The sequence below is a fragment of the Lissotriton vulgaris genome, chromosome 12 (assembly GCF_964263255.1).
Source record: "Lissotriton vulgaris chromosome 12, aLisVul1.2, whole genome shotgun sequence".
NCBI classification, from domain to species: Eukaryota; Metazoa; Chordata; class Amphibia; order Caudata; family Salamandridae; genus Lissotriton; species Lissotriton vulgaris.
Window position 1 is genome coordinate 804,529,981 of NC_141700.1, and position 7,831 is coordinate 804,537,811.

Sequence of the window (7,831 nt, forward strand, 5' to 3'; positions counted from 1 at the left end):
TTGTCCCAATTAAACGTGCATCGCTAAAAGGCAGAAAACGAGGCACGGTTTCACTTTCAGAGTCTGGAATACCATTCTGGACCAACTGGTCGTACGGCAGAGCCAAAGAGGCCCTCTTACAATGTACGCCGTGGATCCAGTTCTTTTTACCGCGCACTCGCACTGCAGATCACGTAGATAACAACACCAAGTAGGGACCGGTCAAGCGGGGCTGATTGTTCTTTGTCCACTGAAAATTCTTGACCAGAACCCAGGAACCAGGTTCGATTGCGTGTCCTGAATTTTCAGAAGCCTGAGGCAGTGTATCATGAACCTGTTGGTGTAAAACACACAATTTAGCCGTCAATTCGTACAGATAATCAAGCAATACAGGATATTCTATTTCACTGAATTTGGTCGGCCTCGGCACTCCCCATATATTTGCCGGGCAATCAAAAACAATTTCATAAGGACTAAGTCCCACTCGAGAATGTACAGTCATCCTAGTTCACAAAAGTGCTAATGGCAAAGCATCGGTCCATTGTAGACCAGAGCTCGCCTGAATATTGGCCAATTTTAACTTAAGGATGCCATTATAGCATTCTACCAGACCAGCTGATTGGGGGTGATTTGCAGCGTGGAACTGCTGTCAAATTCCCAAACCATCACATACTCTCTTCATCACTTGACCCACAAATTCACTCCCATTGTCACTCCAGACCATTCTCGGCAAACCATACCTAGGGAAAAATTCCTTATCAAGGGCTTTAGCTGTGGACAAAGCAGCATTATCTTTAAGGAGATATGCTTCTACCCATCTCGAAAAGGCATAAACAACCACGAGTACATACTTCAAATTGTTGCACCTCTCCATGTGGATGAAATCTAGCTGCAAAACCTCGAACTGATACGTCGGAGGCGCAAAATGACCAGCTGGAGTTGGAGTTCCCTTGCCAGGATTATACATCAAACAAACCATACAATACTTGACCACATTCTCTGCACACTTAGGAATTCCAATATTTTGCCATACTGGAGCCAACAACTTACAAATCCCTTTCGCACTAATATGAGCCATTCCATGCGCCATCGTAACCACTACAAGCACGTACGCATCAGGTAACAACCATCGCTGATGCTCTGACAACTCAACCCAACAACCATTCGAATCCAATTTACCCATACTCTCCATTCATTCAATTTTTTCTCCATAGCTTCAGCTTGAATTGACTTCACACTCTCTATCGTATCTTCACACATACTTCTATCCGGAACCCATCTCGCCGGACCCGCAACATACATTCCACTCATCACATCTCTCGCCGTTTCTTTCGCAACTTCATCCGCAAACGCATTACCACGGCCAACGTCATCAGTAACCTTCTTATGTGCACTACATTTCACAATCGCAACTTGCAACTGCAAAGTAAGTGACTCAAGAAGTTCATTCACCAACTGACCATGCTGAATCTTAGCTCCATGAGACGTCAGGAACCCATGCTCTTTCCACAATCGTCCAAAACTATGAGCCACACCAAACGCATACTGGCTGTCAGTGTACACAGTCACTCGTTTCCCTTTCGACAACACACACGCTCTTGTCAATGCAATCAACTCTGCTGCTTGATCTGAATTATGTGGGATACGTGCAGCTTCAACAATCGTATGCAAAGTCGTAACAGCATACGCCACAGTCTTATCACCATTCGGAAGCTTGAAGCTCGAACCATCTACCCATAAGGTACCATCACACTTTGGAAGAGGAGTGTCCCTAAGATCAGTTCTCCCTTCCGTTTCCTCCTCTGTCCTAAGAAAGCAATCATGCTGTTCAGAAACATCTGCCTCCACTGAAATCGGCAACAACGTAGCTGGATTCAACGTGTTGCATCTCTTTATATGCACATGACTCGCTAAGAGTGTCAACTCGTAACCTGACAACCGAGCACTAGTTAAGTCTTTGTCCTGTTTAACAAGGTATCCACTGCATGTGGAACCATCACAATCAACGTATTATCCATCACCAAGCCAGCAGACTGTCGAATAGAGACAGCCGCTGCCGCTGTAGCTCTCAAACAACTCAGCAATTCTCTAGCTACCGGATCCAAAGTCGACGAGAAATACGCACATGGACGTTGCTTATCGCCGAACTGCTGTGTCAAAACTGACAATGCACATCCCTCTCGCTCGTGGACAAAGAGTGTAAAAGGTTTACTGTAGTCGGGAGTACCCAACACAGGAGCCGAACACAACACATCACGCAATTCCGAAAAACTCTTTTGGCATTCATCATTCCAAGGAATAGGATTTGGAGTATCCTTGACAGTAAGAGCTATCAAAGGTTTCGCAAGAAGCGAAAAATTTGGAATCCACTGTGTACAGTACGATGTAATACCCAGGAAAGCACGCACTTCTCTCTGTGTAGTTGGCACACTCATTTTGGCAATCGCTTGAATTCTTTCTGGGGTCAATCTTCTTCCCTCCTTCGATAAGAGATGACCTAAGTAGGTCACTTCTTGTCGACAATACTGCAACTTCGAAAGAGACACTTTATGATGGAAATCAGACAAATGTCGCAACAACGACAACGTGGCCTCTTTACAAATTTCTTCATTGTCAGCAGCAACTAACAAATCGTCAACATACTGAATAAGAGCAGCACCATCAGATAAAACAATTGTATCAAGCTGTGTTTTCAAAGCCTGACTATAGATGGATGGACTCTCACAATAGCCTTGAGGAGCGCGCTCGAACCGGAAACTTCGGCCTCCTAAAGAGAAGCCAAAAATATCTCTACTCTCCTCGGCAATCGGGATGCTGAAGAAAGCATTCTTCAAGTCAATCACCGAAAACCACGTAGCAGAAGCCGGAATCACAGTCAGTAAAGCAGTGATATCTGGAACAACTGGAAATTGCGGAACTACAATCTTATTCACTTCGCGGAGATCAATCACAAACCTATACACAGGTGGTTGCGAAGAATCATTATGTTTCAGAACAGGCAAAACTGGACTATTGCACACATTACCTCTCGTCTCTTCAATCACACCTTTCTCAATCAGATCATAGATGATTGCTAGAAGCGCTCTTTCACCATCACTAGAAATCCGATATTGGGGAATACGTGGCAATCTAGCATTCGCTTTCAGCATCACAACATATGGCGGAATCTCCAAAAGACCCACATCATTAGGACCAGTAGCCCATAGAGAATCAGGAAGAGAAGACAATTCTGCTGGAAGTCGATCTTTCGATAAATACATCGGAGAGATCACTCTCTGACCTAATGTAAGCTGTACTCCTGAAGGAGAACAATGTAGCGTCACATATAATCTCTTCAACAAATCCAATCCCAACAAGTTCTCACCACAACCTGTCGTTAAGATGAGGGGTGCTTCAAATTCGCAAGGTCCAACAGAAAGAGACAAAGAACTAGAAATCGGATTACTAACTGGGGCGCCAGAAAAACCTACTGAAACATTCGTTAAGCCAGACAAAGGTGCGCCAGGGAGTTTAGAGTGCATGATAGAACTCTTCGCAGCACCAGTATCCAACAGAAAAGGCTCTGACACACCTGATGTAATCACTTCAACATAAGGTCCACTCTGATCTACTGGAACTGAAACAACTCCCTCTCTTTGTCTATGGCTGTCCTAGCAATCATTACCGTCGATATTCTCACCTTCGACATAGTAGTCGTCAGCATAGGACTGAGTCGTCCTACTAGACGCACCATTCTGTTGATCAAAACAATTCATCGTATTCTGCGGAGGCAAGCAACGCGCATTCTGGGGGAACACACCACGTCCTCTACCTCTAGGAGCTTGCTGAACACTTCGACCTCTCACACCAGAAGCACCATTCGTGCGCTGCAACAGAACCGGACAACTATTCTTGAAATGACCCTCTTCTTTACAATGCGCACACTGATTAGGGCCTACAGGAAAACGCTGTTGAGAAGACTCAAACCTTTGCGAGTTTCTCTGATACTGTTGAGGTTGCTGATAATCACGCTGATTACTACGAGGCGGATACGCTTGTTGTAAAAAAACCTTCGTCTTCAACCCTTTAGTCTTCTTGTCGGCTCTATCTTTCTCATCCTTATCCCTATTCTCATAGTACTGCGCAGTAGCCAATATCTGCGCTGACGAAGAAACAGCCCAAGAACTCTCAGAATCCTTCAACTTAGTACACAAATCTGGAAGCAAATTATGCACATACTTATCGACAAACAACCGTTGACCACCTTCCGTACTCATGTCTTGACCACTATGGTCGATAAACGTCTCTTCAAACCTAGTGAAGAAATCAGACACACTTTCATCTTTCTTCTGCTTACATGTAGACAATTTATCCCAGTTTACTCGCATAGCAGGCATCAACGTCTTCATGTAATTAATAATCCTACCAGGAAGTTCTGCAACTAAAGGTTCAGGTTTTGCACCACCAACTTGTCGGTTATCCGCGGCACCAATATTATTCCATGTATCACCTTACTTCTTGCGCATGATCCGTATGACGAATCAATCCCCATAAAGGCTGTGGAACTACATTTCCAAACAACATGTCTATATTGGCTAAATTCATAACACATGAGTCTGCAGTCTGTGATAATTCCTTATAGTACCCTGCAGGATTTTTACGAGGATCAGGCAAAGTCTGCTTAAGGGCCAAAACTTCAGCTCTTTTCCATGGAACATGTACCCAAACACGCTGAAAATGAGCCGGCGCAGCTACAATACCAGCTACGGCATCGGCCTGAACTGCTCCCTTCCACACTGGAGGAACCTCTCTCATTGGATATTTTCGCACTTTTCTCCTAACCGAAGGATCAGGCTCAAACAACGACCGAGAAGGAGACTCACTCCTAAACGACAACAATGTCGCAACTGCTCTTTCAACATCGAGACCCACTATAGTTCCTTTCGCAAACTCGGACTGTACACGGAACAACTCAGACGGAGTCTGTCCCAAATCACCATCTTCCCATTCTTCACGAAGGAAAGTACACATCTTATCGAAAACATAGCTCTGCTTCGGTGCTTCCCATTGACGGAAGACATCCATAACAGACTTTAAATCATACCTCAAAGGATTAGTAACCCATTTACGTGCTAAATGATCCAATACTGTCCGCTCATCGGGATCAGGCAATTGGCTACGCAATTGTTTACGCTCTGAAACAGGGGTCATACCCAATGACCCAAAGAAAGGAGAAAAAAGACCAGTAACAGTATCAGTCATTCTCTGTCGAACAGAAGGAGGAGTTGACAGAAGGACAGGAGACAAAGCAGACTGAGAAGAAACCAACGTAGGAACAGTAGCAGAAGAAGTGGCAAGCACAGGAAACAAAGGCGTAGGAGTTTGAGGCTGAGCTGATAGCAAAGTCGGCAGCCCTTGAGAAGGCTGCGCCAGAGGAATAGGAGCCAACTGAAGAGAAGCTGGCGGCTGTGCAATAATCGGAGGCAAAGCAACTGGAGGTTGCATAACTAAAGGTTGCGGGGGTGCTGTAGCACTCTGCACATAAGGGGGTGGCGAACTCAACAGATGTAACATCAAAGGATCTTTCTCAAGGTCCTTCGTTGCACCTTGCTGATGAGGTGGCAAAGCTGGATAACATTTATCAATTGCCATTTTACGTTGCCTATGCAATTGTTCACTCGCTTGTTTTTGTTCGTTATCTTTAAACTGTATAGCAGCCTGCATTATTGAGATACCCTTCTCTCTTTTATTTCTCTTCGCTAATTTAATTTCTTTCTGTTTGGCTTCCTTTCGCCAGAGGCGGAAAGAGTCAAACATCGCCGGCCGGGCTTTCTTCTTGAAGAGTTTAACTTCCAGATTATCTAAAATCTCCGTGTCATAACTACCATATTGGGGCCATTTTAAGACACCATCCTTCCTAGTATATCTAATCCATACTTCATTATACGTGATGGGGCCCACGCCATGTTTCAAATAGAGCTCATAGGTCGGAGTTCCAATCGGAGGCACCGGACACGAGTCCTCCAATTGGGAATCCCTATTACAACCACAACATAATATCTTCCCAAGTCTGCTAAGACCAGGCATCTTCGCTCACTAGTCTAGCTTCAAACTTCAAGGGAATATCGACTACGATAGCCTCGCGAATACACGAGTCCCTCGGTTTTGGAGCTTGCAAGTCCCAAATCAAAGATCCCAAGGGATACCCAAAAACTAAGGACTGGGAGACGCTCCACTCATACTTAACTGAAGTATCGATGACGTCGCCAGAAGACCCGTCTATCGTCTCGCCATACAAATCATCAAAGGGCTCCAAGACAGGGCGACAGTCAGGGCAGCAGTCCTTCGTAGCCGTCGGAAAGCGGGGAACCTCGCAGCAAAGACTTTCGGACCACGACGACAAACAGAGGTCGATGAAGTGGCAGGCCTTCCTCCAGAATTTTCACACGAAGCTCCTCACGATCTTCAGGCTTCGACCAGTACCACTGAAGTTGCCCTACGTTGGGCGCCAACTGAAGAACCGGGTTTTAGAACCCAGGGGCGCCAGGGGCACGCCCAATGTCTTCGGGTTCACCTGTCTTAGAATACAGAGACACAGGATACTTCTCGGTAACGTCAAAGATCAAATTTATTGGCTGCAGCCAGGAACAGAAATCTACGAAGCACGACACGGGTGGTTCGCTAGAGACTGCACAATTTTGGTATTGCGAGACATCGTCTTTTATGCCAAAAATTCCATTCCTGAGTAGCATCAATTACTTGCAAACTATCCAATCACAAAGTGACATTGCAAAAAGTACCACATAACGACAAGGCCACTTTTCAGTTGTCCAGCCCACCATCAATTACAAGGAAAAACCCAACATTCTTGCTCGGACAGGCCGGACGAACCCATAATAAAAAGACCTTAACCCTAACTATAGATAGGCCATAAAAGAAGGAACAGACACAGATGAGAAGTAAGATAGAAGGGTGTGTGCGTGTACCATAAACTCAGCAATGCCCTGCTCTTTGATCTCTATCTGACCAGCTGCCGAACAAGGAACTGGCTCAACAAGGTTAGCCTCGGGCAATGGTGTCAGTTCGTTCAGGTCACACAGAAGTCAGCTAAAGGTGTACGTGTCCCAAAGACTCGCTCGGCCGTAGTCATCGGCCTATGTGAGGGCAACCACAAAATGGCTGCCGCACACAAAATGGAACTCGAGGGTTCGGAACGAAATCCCGTAATACGCTGTGTATCCATCAATCGATCATGACGAAAACATTCGTACATGCCGCACTCGTTATTTGCGGTCCGCTGATACCAAAATCGTCACGATACGACGACCTTTATTGAACAGGTTCAGAATCACGGAACCTCACTGTTTTCTGATTTGAAATATTATGCTGCTTTTGATGCTGAAGATTTGTATTTAGATTCAGTCAATTATGCAAACTTATTTTGTTACCAACATTATGGCAATCACTTTCTGCATAAGGCAAACACGTTGGGAAATGTGGTTAATTACACACAATGGGAACATCGTCCTGCTCCTGTTGAAGGCAGCTCGAAAACTCCTGTGAAGAAGTTTACTTATTTTAATTATTGTTATCAGTCCAATCCTGAGGCATTTTATTTTAGGATGACTGCTAAGTCCTCTTCCAAGGTTAGACTTACCCACACAAAATTATTGTATTCAAAGTCCTTTATATACCAATTGGCTATAGGGGCTATGAACTGTGGAAAGATACTGTTGATCTCAAATCAGTTTGGGTTTCTAAAGGCTGGCAGGTACAAGGCACTGAGGCTTTGCATCGTGCATGGCTCATCCGACCCATATGTTGTTTCTGAATTCGACTATTTCACAAACCACCTGCTTTGGATTAGCTACGT